The sequence below is a fragment of the Poecilia reticulata genome, chromosome 1 (genome assembly GCF_904066995.2).
Source record: "Poecilia reticulata chromosome 1, P_reticulata-male-v2, whole genome shotgun sequence".
NCBI classification, from domain to species: domain Eukaryota; kingdom Metazoa; phylum Chordata; class Actinopteri; order Cyprinodontiformes; family Poeciliidae; genus Poecilia; species Poecilia reticulata.
Genome location: NC_088830.1, coordinates 767,884 through 780,601, shown reverse-complemented (window position 1 = coordinate 780,601; position 12,718 = coordinate 767,884). Strand labels below are relative to the sequence as shown.

Sequence of the window (12,718 nt, the reverse complement as noted above, 5' to 3'; positions counted from 1 at the left end):
AAGAAGTTACACGGCTGTGAGAGCCTGAAATCTTGCTTGTTTGTAGCTGACCAAATACTTATTTTCCACCATATATTGCCAATAAATTCTTTAAAAATCAGAAAATGTAATTTTCTGGATTTTTTTTTCTCCTTTTGTCTCATAGTTGAGGTACATCTATGATGAAAATTACAGGCCTCTCTCATCTTTTTAAGTGGGAGAACTTGCACAATTGGTGGCTGACTAAATACTTTTTTGCCCCACTGTATGTATGTATGTATATATATATATATATATATATATATATATATATATATATATATATATATATATATATGATAATTTTTTTTGCGAAGTGATAAAAGCTGTTGCAAAATGGAGCTGTATTTCCCTCAGCCCACTGGCTGCAATGTTGACACCTTGAGATGCCATGAGACCTAAATTCTGAACATCATGGCATGGAGTGCATCCCAGTTTTCCATGTCTGGCATATAAAAAAAATCATTTTAGCTTTTAAACTGGTTATTTTGATCCTGTGTCCAGACAGATGGATAATCAGTAGGCCTAGTAGTAGTAGGCCTGTTTGTTCCGAAGATCCTCCAGCTTCCACTTCGTCTTCCTAACATGGTGCCTCCTCACTCTGACTCTCACACTGATAGGAGGAACCACAGAGCTCTGTTGGGTTAAAAGCACATCTTCTGAGGTTGGGATATTTTTCCTCCAACAGGTTCCAGAGGAATCGCCTCAAACCAGAAGTTGGACTGGATTTTATTTCAATGTCATTTGTGAATGTTAGAGCCAACAGTGGGGCTATAAAGTTGAAAAATGTTATCATTTTGGAGAAAGTCTCATCAACATCAATATTTCCACTAAATAAAAGGGGAAAAAAAAATTTGTTTGATGGAGGAAAAGTCTCCCAAGTAAAATAAATAGTATGTTTTAGTATACTAAATTTTAACATACTTTAGCATACTTTGATTGATGTACTTAAACTGTACTATTTTGGAACAACTATTTTTATGCTTATTATGCTTACTTTATGCTTACTTTAGTAGTATTTAAATAGTATTAAATTACAACTTTTAGTATACTATGTATACTCAATGTACTTATTTGGAACAACTTAAAGTTGTACTTAATATACTTTAAGTATACTTTTTTATGTAGTATTCAAGAGAAATATTCCATATTGAGTGTACTAATTCTATCATAGAATTATATTAAAAATATATTTTTAATACATTACTAATATATTGGTAGTATATTTAAATTGCACTTATTTTTTATTTACTGTTATTGCTAATAAAGTACAATTTTAATTATTCATAAGTCTTTATTCATATTTTGTAATTACATGCATAACTACACTACAGTACTTACATTGTTTTAGGCTACAATTTCATGGAAAGATTAATTACACAAGATGTTCAAGGTAATTCAAATATTTTCTTTTACTACCAACATTTTAAAATATTCCAATTTTACTCACAACTTTATGAACTTTACATAAATTATCAGTTTACACATCAAAAGTGAACACAATGAACATGAAATTTTGAGTGACAATAAAACATGAAAGTGAGGATCAATGACAGAACATTCCCGTTCACTGCACCTTACAGAAACCTACAAAAAAGAACAATAGAGAACAATTAAACAGAGAAGACATTTGTATTATAAAGAAGACAGAAAAATGGCAAATAAAAAATAATACATAAAATTTTAAGACGTTTTGTACTCGCTGTGTATGTGACATCATCAGGGTGTCTTCTTTGCTTGTTTATGTTAGAAGTAGAAAAAATAGTCAGCAATGTCATAGAATCAGTTGATGTTGGCATTAACTATGAAGCTGTTTTAAGTGTGGACTTAAAAACAAACTACCTTAAAATCTTTCCATCCATGATCTGAACACACTGATCCTTGCAAGGTGGTGAGGGGGGCTGGTGGTGCCCATCTCCAGCAGCTATCAGATGAGAGGCAGGGTTCACCCTGGACAGGTCACCAGTCCATCACAGTGCCCTGAAAGCCAACAACAAATAAAATGAATGAAAGAGAAATGTTAGATTAACAAGGGTAAAAATTCTGTCCATCCATCCATCCATTTTCTTGCACCTTTGTCCCTTAGTGGGGTCGGGAGGGTTGCTGGTGCCCATCTCCAGCTAACGTTCCGGGCGAGAGGCGGGGTACACCCTGGACAGGTCGCCAGTCTGTCGCAGGGCAACACAGAGACACACAGGACAAACAACCATGCACACACACACTCACACCAAGGGGCAATTTGGAGAGGCCAATTAACCTGACAGTCATTTTTTTGGACTGTGGGAGGAAACCGGAGTACCTGGAGAAAACCCACGTGTGCACAGGGAGAACATGCAAACTCCATGCATAAAGACGCCAGGCCGGGAATCGAACCCAGAACCTTCTTGCTGCAAGGCAACGGCTCTACCAACTACACCACTGTGCAGCCCCAAATTCTGTCCAGTTATCTTTAAATCATATCATGTTTATTAAGTACTTGGTGTTGGTAACACACCAGTTTTTGTTGTTGAAAATGAAGCTAACTCCTCATTGAAAAACCAAAAACAAACTTGCATCATTGAAGACAATGTGAAGGTTCATCCTCAGAGCTGGTTTATGATCTAGTGGAGCCAGAGTTTCTTCTGAGACAGGAAAGCCTTTAGGTTTTACCTGATTTCTGTGGCTTCCTCTTTCATCTTCATTTGCTTAGACTGCTAACATATGTTGAAGATAAAAACATTGATGAACGAGTTAGAACAACAACCTCACAATATCAAAGTCTCTTTGTCTTATCGAGCTTAATTAAAGCCAGGTTAAGCTTATGAATAAAAGTAGAAGTCACAACAAACAGCCTCCATGCAGTTATAACATGAAGCTGAATGATTCCTATTGTAATAATCATACAAGTCACAATAAAATTGATAAAATAATTATTTATGAAACCAACGTAAGTTATATATCTTTCCTGAACTGTTTATAATTAAATGAAGATAATTAAGCAAGCTTGCCACCAGGTAGCACACATTTTATTTTCATCGGTTGTTGTCCCGTTGTGTTGTCGTCCAACTCGGACTAGGAGGTCGCCAGCTTGAATTTACCAAAATTAGTAACTATTGTCAAGGCCCTCTCTACTTTTAAGGTAATATTATGCGAGTAAAAATGGCGAATTTGAACAATGCTTGTTATCTTCCCTTCGTTCAAGTGTTTTCTTCTCTTTGTGGGTGGCGTTTTTTTTTTTAAATACAGTGTGCAATACCGCCACCATCTGGTCTGGAGTATGAACTGGAGCTAATGCCGTTGATTATAAGGTTTTACATCACACATCTGAAAATGGATTGGGTACTTTCTTAAAAATTACATCATGATTATCTTTTTTTTTATTGTATGCAAATTTAATAAATCGTAAAAGATTATTAAGGCACTTAAAAGTATGCCTACATATTACATTAAACACACTTTAAAGGTGCCTAAAATACATACTTCTGCATACGTATTAATTAGTTGTATTTTGTAACCAGGTTGCTGCGTGTTGCAGACTTCTGCCCAGGTCCCTCTTGAAAATGAGATCTAGATCTCAATGGGGTTCACCTGATTAAATAAAGAAAATTTTAAAAAGACATACTTTATCAGCCTAAAATTTACAAATTAATAATCTAAAGCAGTGTTAAGTGAATTTAAAAAAATTCTATTTTGAGCATATATTTTTAAATATACACAAAATATATTTTAAATATACTTGAGAACGTGTATATTTTCACTTGGGCAAATATATATTTTGTTCACTTAAAGTATACTTTTATTTAATATATTAAAAGTGCATTTTGGTACAATTATGTTTAAGTGTGTTTAAAGTTCTAATTTCAAAATTGGTACAAGTATACTTTTAGTATACTTCAGATATACTTATAGGTAGTACACTTAATACTTAGTGTACTTTCACAAATTTAAGTATGTTTGAAATATACTAAAGTATACTTTTTTCATCTGGGCTCTCAGACTCTGAGCATGACAGCATCAAACTATTTTTTTATATTAGACAATTAATTTAATTTCACATAATTATCGCGGTAGAAGCCATTTGTTTGTGAAAATATTTAATGTAACATATTTACCGTGTTTGATGTTTGTTGTGAATGACGTGGTATACTCGCAGACGAACGAGGTAATTAGTCCAAGTTTGTCGTTTATTGAACGTTCCAGAACTACAGCGGCAGTGATGCGCCAAGACAAAGGTAAACAAAGGTAAAACAACCCAAACAGGTGATCAACTCTAAACCACTTGCGCCTTTTTATTCTGCATCTCACTTTATTATTTAAGCACACCCGTTGCCATGGCAAACTCCTGCGCTCCACAAGCTGACCAGAGATTACGTTAAAAACAACATTCAGTATGTTACGATATCAGGTTTTCAGGCTTGATATTTATTTTCCGATCATTAATAAGCGCTCCCCTGAACACAGCGGTGGTTGATTAGTTAATTTTAAACTCCTGCTCTGCTACTTATTTTGGCATGGAACCGAAACACCTTATTGAAACAATAATCACTGAGATTATTATTTTTGTTGTGTTATTAATTTGAACACATTTTGTTGATTTTTTTTGTTGTTCTTGAATAAAGTTACCAACGTTTTATGCGAGTCAGAGGAGGACGTGCTGGTCTCAGCGTCCTGGCGGCGTTCAGTTTGTCAACTCAACCTTCCGCGACCAACATATCGCACCCCTGCTATAGTAAAGCAGGAACTGTTCAGAAACAATATGAAATGGGAAGAAGTTATTTATTAACTGATTAAAGTCGTGTTTTAGATTGTTCTTGAAAAACTAATCAGTCACGGTTGATTAGTGGGTGCACTCACGGCTGCACAGTTGATTTTTTACAGCCGCTCCTCTCTCTTGCAGGCACTGCATACCCCCACTAAATCTGAGCTCAGGTCCTCTACCAGAGGCCTGGGAGCTTGAGGGTTCTGGCTGTGCCTAGTACTGCACATTTCCGAACTGAGATGTCTGATGTTGTTCCTGGGATCTGTTTTAGCCACTGCTCCAGTTTGTGGGTGACTGCCCCGAGGGCCCCGATGACCACAGGCACCACTGTGGTCTTCACCTTCCAGGCCTTTTCCAGTTCCTCTCTGAGGCCCTGGTATTTCTCCAGTTTCTCGTGCTCCTTTTTCCTGATGTTGTAATCACTTGGTATTGCTACATCCACCACAACGGCTTTCCTCTGTTGTTTATCCACCCCCACAATGTCCGGTTGGTTCACCATTACTATTTTGTCTGTCTGGATCTGGAAGTCCCACAGGATCTTAACTCGGTCATTCTCTGCCACCTTTGGGGGTGTTCCCCACTTTGATCTCGGGGCTTCCAGTCCATATTCTGCACAGATGTTCCTGTACACTATGCCCACCACTTGGCTATGTTGTCCCATGTAAGCTTTCCCTGCCAGCATCTTGCACCCTGCTGTTATGTACTGGACTGTCTCAGGGGCCTCCTGCACAACCTACACCTTGGGTCTTGTCTGTTGTGATAGATCTGAGCCTCTATTGCTCTGGTGTTTAGGGCCTGTTCCTGGGCGGCCAGGATGAGAGCCTCTGTGCTGTCCTTGAGTCCAGCTTTCTCCAGCCATTGGTAGTGTTAAGGAAGAATTATTTGTGTGATTAAATTTAGCAAAAAATCTGGCTCTGGTTCTTCCCGTTGATCCCGGGTTCTCTCGCGTGACGTGTGGACACAGAAACACAACAATGCGTGTTGACGTCACAGAATTGCAGAACTTTAATGCAATCGAAAGAAAGTATAAAATAGAACAGAGGACTGAAGTAATACAGAGCTGTACAAAGATTACCTAAGACAAGTAGACAGACAAAGATGCATCCTTGGAGAAAGAGCTGGTGCAGAAGCAAACTAAAATCAGCCTTTTCTGAATTATTTCCCTTGTGCACAAACTTTTATACCTGTAGGTGTGTTTTCCTCTTTAATGTATTCAAATAAGGTGTATCTCTACTTGACCAACTGAAAGGCATCTCCGGGCCTTTTTGAATTTAGAAAATCCCTGCGATTTGTTCACAAGATCAAACACCAGTTCCTCCTTTTGTTAAATAAGGTGGAAGCAGACTCTCTGAATTCATGGTGGTTTATGGCTTTCACAAATCAGTGTGAAAAGCTGGAACTTCCTACTGATTGTTTCCCACACAGACAAAGGGCAGATCAGAGATCTTGACAAACCAACTGCTTTAACTACAGGTAAAATAAAGATCAATAGGCCAGAATATGTTATAAATTTTAAAACTATAATTAGGGTATTTCAATCAAGTCATGATAAATTCTAAAACTAACTTATTTTAAATTTATTTTCTTAACATTATCCGGCCTCCTGCGGCTCTACAGCCATCTGGACAAAAAGAAACAGATGAAGGAACCTCACAGGTAACTGAAATTCTGGTTTCTCTCCCGCCCTGCCAAGAACAATCCTTTAATATTGTATTTTAATTCAATGAAAAGTTATCTCCAGAAACCCAATTTGTTCTTCTGCACTCAGCATCTCCCAGGTTTAGTCCTGATATAAAACCAAAAAGCAATATATAACATCGACAGAAAATAATGGAGTACAATTCCCGTTTCTAACCTAATATAATATTCAAATAAGAATTAAGACATTCATTCACCATAACCTAAGTATTTTTCTAATACTAAACAAAACATTTTAATTTGATTCTAATATAGTCAGAAATAATACAATTTCAAATACATTCATCATTGACTAAATTAATTCTAAAACAAGATGATACAATTTTCAGTCAAAGCATGTTATTAATAACTAAGAAAAGTATCTTACAAATTAAATGTTAGTGATTTAAAACATGTTATATTCAGTTTTTACACCATGTCAGATGTTAGTTTTGGAAGACTTCTCATCCTGGTTACGTGAACCGACCAAAGTTCCCTTTCTCACAGTAATTCAAGTGATACTGTCCTCCACCTTCCTGCATATGTTAATTTATGACCTCCTTTCTTTAATGATAAGACCCCAGGGGTCTGAGCAAAAACTCTCCTGCAGATCTATATTCAATACTTACCCAGCAATAGTTTTCAGGTTTAAATGACTAACAGAAACCTGTTCAAAATTAAGAAATTTGTTCTAAAAGATTTAAACTGTGTTTGTTACTACCCAATAGTAAGTCCCGCCTGCCCCTCACAACTCTTCGGACTCACTACTGCCCAGTTCTCTGTCTAACAGGTCCGGAAAATCCCCAAAACTCGGGTTTTACCCTAGCAATAGTTTGCGGAGAATTATCTGTTTAAACTGGGGTCGGAAAGGACTCGTCTAGCTCTGACTACTTTCGATCCAGAAGTTATGACCCTTTACAGTTGAGGAACAATCAGCTGAGTAGCCCTCACAGCTGCATAACCCCTACAACCACTCCTGTTAACGGTAGCTCCTCTCCTAATATAACGGCACTTGTTAACAGCTAGATTAAATTCAGTGACTTAGATTTAAGTCCCAGGGTCATTATTTTAACACTCACTCAACTGTACGTTGTCCTTCTAAAGTGCAGAATCTTTGTCATTAAATGACCTCCGTCTCTTCTCCAAGTCGGCTGCGACAGAGTTGAGAGCGTTGGGTAGAGGCAGAGGAGTTGGTCGGATCTGGAACCACGGTCGGTGGCTGGTGGAACTCGTCCCTTCTTGGCGGCGTGAAGTCTTTGAGCTTCCCTTGGTCCCGGGGTGTAGTCCTCAGCTGGTCTTTAGCCTGCTTCCTCTTGTTGGCTCCTCTTCTGCGCTGTGGACGAAGAACGCCTTTCCTCCCCCGTGCTCCAGTTTTTAAGCCCTCTCAACCCAGGGTGGTCTACGGGGCAGGGCTGCATCACTCTAGAACCTTCCCACTGTTTGTGGAAAGTCCCAACCTTCCCCAACTCTCTTATGACTCATTCATACCTCATTACGACATCTCCGGTACTTTCCTTGTTTTCCGTTGACCATCTGTTTCTGATTCTGCCGCGCCCTCGCCCCCGCTCAGTGATGACTCACTCCACACAGTTTCTCCTTCTAAGCCTTTCTTTTCTTACAAAACATAATCAATGTGTTACTTTGTCGACCTATTACTTCAGTATGTTCCTTCCTCACTCATTATCTTTAATCTTAACGATCAGTGATCCTTATACGACAATCAAGCTGTTCAAACCTTACTTTCCATAATGTATTATAACATTCAGTTGATTAAAAGTACAGAACATATATTTTTGATTATACATTACAGACATTCCTTCATTGGCATGTGTATTATTATCTTAAACCTGTTACAAACCATAATCATCATTAAATCATTATACAAGGTTTACTGTTATTTCTCAGGCCTTTATTTCATTTTCTGCGTGTACCTGGACAGATCTCACATGCTCATACCAGGTTTCACGACAACTGTGTTAAAACACTAAAAATAGTCATTTTTCCTCAACAGTAGGATTTCCTGATATCAGCCACTTCAGTTATTTGTCGGTGGTACATCCCATGTAGGGGCTTGTCCTCCCATGATGGTACCTCCAGTACCTCATCCTCTGTTCCCTATTGTCTGAGACATTCGCTGAGCACATCATATGTTGAGGCTTTGTCCTTGATGTATTTATGGATCTTGGATTTTTCATCCTGGACAGTGGCTCTCACACTCAGTAGTCCTCTGCTTCCTTCCTTACAGCTCGTGTACAGTCTCAGGTACACGAGCTGGATTTGGGGTGGAACCCTCCATGCATGGTTAGTAGCTTCCGAGTCTTAACATCCGTGGTCTTTATCTCCTCCATTGGCCATCTATTATTCCTGCAGGGTATCTGATTACTGGTAAGGCATAGCTGTTTATTGCACGGATCTTGTTCTTGCCATTGAGCTGGCTTCTCAGGACTTGCCTTATTCGTTGGAGGTATTTGGCTGTGGCTCCTTTCCTTGTGACCTCATCGAGGTTGCCATTTGCTTGTTGTATTCCCAGGTACTTGTAGCTGTGCTCTATGTCTGCTATTGTTCCTTCTGGAAGTGAGACCCCTTCTGTGTGGGCGACCTTCCCTCTCTTTGTAACCATCCGACCACACTTCTCTAGTCCGAATGACATCCCAATGTCAGTGCTGTAGATCCTGGTGGTGTGGATCAGTGAGTCGATGTCTCGCTCGCTCTTGGCGTACAGCTTGATGTCATCCATGTAGAGGAGGTGACTGATCGTGGCCCCATTCTTGAGTCGGTATCCGTAGCCAGTCTTGTTGATGATTTGGCTGAGAGGGTTCAGGCCTATGCAGAACAGCAGTGGGGACAGAGCATCTCCTTGGTATATGCCACATTTGATGGACACTTGTGCAAGTGGTTTGCAGTTGGCTTCAAGGGTGGTTTTCCACAGCCCCATCGAGTTTGCAATGAAGGCTCTTAGAGTCCTATTGATGTTGTACATCTCTAAGCATTCAATGATCCAAGTGTGTGGCATTGAGTCATAGGCTTTCTTGTAATCAATCCAAGCGGTACACAGGTTGGTGTGTCGGGTTTTGCAGTCTCGGGCAACTGTGTGGTCTACAAGGAGTTGGTGTTTGGCTCCTCTGCTATTTATGCCTATGCCCTTCTGTGCCTTGCTCATGTATTTATCCATGTGCCCGCTTATCTTAGCCGCTATGATGCCTGACATGAGCTTCCATGTTGTAGAGAGACAGGTTATTGGCCGATAGTTGGAAGGGACTGAACCCTTCGAGGGTTCCTTCTGTATCAGGATTGTGCGCCCTTCAGTTAACCATTCAGGGTGAGTCCCATTTTGTAGCAGCTGGTTCAGTTGAGCTGCCAGTCGCTCATGGAGGGCAGTGAGTTTCTTAAGCCAGTAGGCATGGATCATGTCAGGTCCTGGTGCTGTCCAGTTTTTCATACCTGAGACTCTGTCTTGGACATCTGCCACAGTGATGGTTACCGGGGCTTGTTCCGGGAGGTTGCTGTGGTCCTCTCGTAGAGAGGTTAGCCACTGTGCATTGCTGTTGTGGGACGCCTCCCTTTCCCATATGCCTTTCCAGTATTGTTCAGTCTCCAGCCTGGGTGGGTCTGCTCTGTTGTCTGTCTGCCATTGAGAGTACACTTTAGCTGGTTGGGTGGCGAAGAGCTGGTTAATCCTCCTGGCTTCATTCTCTCTCGTGTATCTCTTTAGGCGGCTGGCCAAGGCTTGGATCCTTTGTTTGGCAGTTTCGAGTGCTTCAGGTATGGGCATCTGGCTGTACTTCTTGAGTACTGATCTTTTCATTGCACCCCTTTGGAGCTCTGACAGTTGACTCAATTCCCTCCTTGTTATCTTGATCTTAGCCTCTAACCGTCTTTTCCATGGTGGGTATAACCAAGCATCTCAAGGATCACTGATGCCGAGTTGTATATCAGCTCATTGGTTTCTGTTATGGTGTTGGTAGGGATCGTTCTCAATGCTGCATTCACATCTTCAATGAGACTTTCTGATGGTACTTCACTCAACTGTTGTAATTGGCGTCGGGGTTGCCTGGTGTTCATTAGGGCCACGATTCTCTCTCTCAGGTCAGTTGCTGCTTTGTTCAGCTTTGATGGTTCATTCATTACTGTGGCTACATATACCCAGTTTCTGGGCAGGTAGTTGCAGTTAACTCCCCTCTGACCTGGCGTCCTGGCTCCTCCCCCTTGCCGTAGCACTTGTGTTGTACCTCGTCAATCTCAAGTTGTGACAGCAGTTGCCGTTTGCGGATGTTGGAACACTGAGCTACTAGTTGTTTGGCAGTTAGTGTTGACTGGGGATGTTGAACTAGCCATTCCTTCCACATTCTTTGCATGTACCCCCTCTGACTAGGGTTACTTGATTAGTAGCATTCCAACAGATCCATGTTTTCACCTCTCGCCCATTTCCGTCTTGTTGTATATGTGTATATATGTGTATGTATCTGTGTATAAAAAAATTCCCTTCTCACCCTCCGCGGGTGGTCTGTTTCATCCTCTGAGCTCGGGTCCTCTACCAGAGGCCTGGGAGCTTGAGGGTTCTGCGCAGTATCTTGGCTGTGCCTAGAACTGCACATTTCTGGACTGAGATGTCTGATGTTGTTCCTGGGATCTGTTTGAGCCACTGCTCCAGTTTGGGGGTGACTGCCCCGAGGGCCCCGATGACCACAGGCACCACTGTGGTCTTCACCTTCCAGGTCTTTTCCAGTTCCTCCCTGAGGCCCTGGTACTTCTCCAATTTCTCATGCTCCTTTTTCCTGATATTGTAGTCACTTGGTATTGCTACATCCACCACAACGGCTTTCCTCTGTTCTTTATCCACCACCACAATGTCCGGTTGGTTCGCCATTACCATCTTGTCTGTCTGGATCTGGAAGTCCCACAGGATCTTAGCTCGGTCATTCTCCACCACTTTTGGGGGTGTTCCCCACTTTGATCTCGGGGCTTCCAGTCCATATTCTGCACAGATGTTCCTGTACACTATGCCCGCCACTTGGTTATGTCGTTCCATGTATGCTTTCCCTGCCAGCATCTTGCACCCTGCTATTATGTGCTGGACTGTCTCAGGGGCCTCCTTGCACAACCTACACCTTGGGTCTTGTCTGGTGTGATAGATCTGAGCCTCTATTGCTCTGGTGTTTAGGGCCTGTTCCTGGGGGGCCAGGATGAGAGCCTCTGTGCTGTCCTTGAGTCCAGCTTTCTCCAGCCATTGGTAGGTTTTCCTGACATCAGCCACTTCAGTTATTTGTCGGTGGTACATCCCATGTAGGGGCTTGTCCTCCCATGATGGTACTTCCAGCACCTTGTCTTCTGTTCCCCATTGCCTGAGACATTCGCTGAGCACATCGTCTGTTGAGGCTTTGTCCTTGATGTATTTATGGATCTTGGATGTTTCATCCTGGACAGTGGCTCTCACACTCACTAGTCCTCTGCCTCCTTCCTTACGGCTCGTGTACAGTCTCAGGGTGCTGGATTTGGAGTGGAACCCTCCATGCATGGTTAGTAGCTTCCGAGTCTTAACATCCGTGGTCTTTATCTCCTCCATTGGCCATCTATTATTCCTGCAGGGTATCTGATTACTGGTAAGGCATAGCTGTTTATTGCACGGATCTTGTTCTTGCCATTGAGCTGGCTTCTCAGGACTTGCCTTATTCGTTGGAGGTATTTGGCTGTGGCTCCTTTCCTTGTGACCTCATCGAGGTTGCCATTTGCTTGTTGTATTCCCAGGTACTTGTAGCTGTGCTCTATGTCTGCTATTGTTCCTTCTGGAAGTGAGACCCCTTCTGTGTGGGCGACCTTCCCTCTCTTTGTAACCATCCGACCACACTTCTCTAGTCCGAATGACATCCCAATGTCAGTGCTGTAGATCCTGGTGGTGTGGATCAGTGAGTCGATGTCTCGCTCGCTCTTGGCGTACAGCTTGATGTCATCCATGTAGAGGAGGTGACTGATCGTGGCCCCATTCTTGAGTCGGTATCCGTAGCCAGTCTTGTTGATGATTTGGCTGAGAGGGTTCAGGCCTATGCAGAACAGCAGTGGGGACAGAGCATCTCCTTGGTATATGCCACATTTGATGGACACTTGTGCAAGTGGTTTGCAGTTGGCTTCAAGGGTGGTTTTCCACAGCCCCATCGAGTTTGCAATGAAGGCTCTTAGAGTCCTATTGATGTTGTACATCTCTAAGCATTCAATGATCCAAGTGTGTGGCATTGAGTCATAGGCTTTCTTGTAATCAATCCAAGCGGTACACAGGTTGGTGTGTCGGGT

At 41.6% G+C, this 12,718-nt stretch overlaps 1 protein-coding gene and 1 long non-coding RNA gene across 5 annotated transcripts in view; one reads left to right on the top strand and one right to left on the bottom strand.

The window, feature by feature from the left end:
- Positions 1 to 12,718, top strand: part of gna12a (guanine nucleotide binding protein (G protein) alpha 12a) — a 120,984-nt gene that overhangs the window by 87,844 nt on the left and 20,422 nt on the right. The gene's annotated exons all lie outside the window — the stretch shown is intronic.
- The window catches only part of LOC145551640 (uncharacterized), a 28,096-nt gene continuing 16,817 nt past the window's right edge, over positions 1,440 to 12,718 (bottom strand). Inside the window, exons 2-3 of the long non-coding RNA XR_014087514.1 lie at positions 1,861 to 1,998; positions 1,440 to 1,754 (exon numbers count right to left, since the gene is read on the bottom strand). This is a non-coding gene — a long non-coding RNA (uncharacterized LOC145551640). The remainder of the gene's footprint in view (positions 1,755 to 1,860; positions 1,999 to 12,718) is intronic.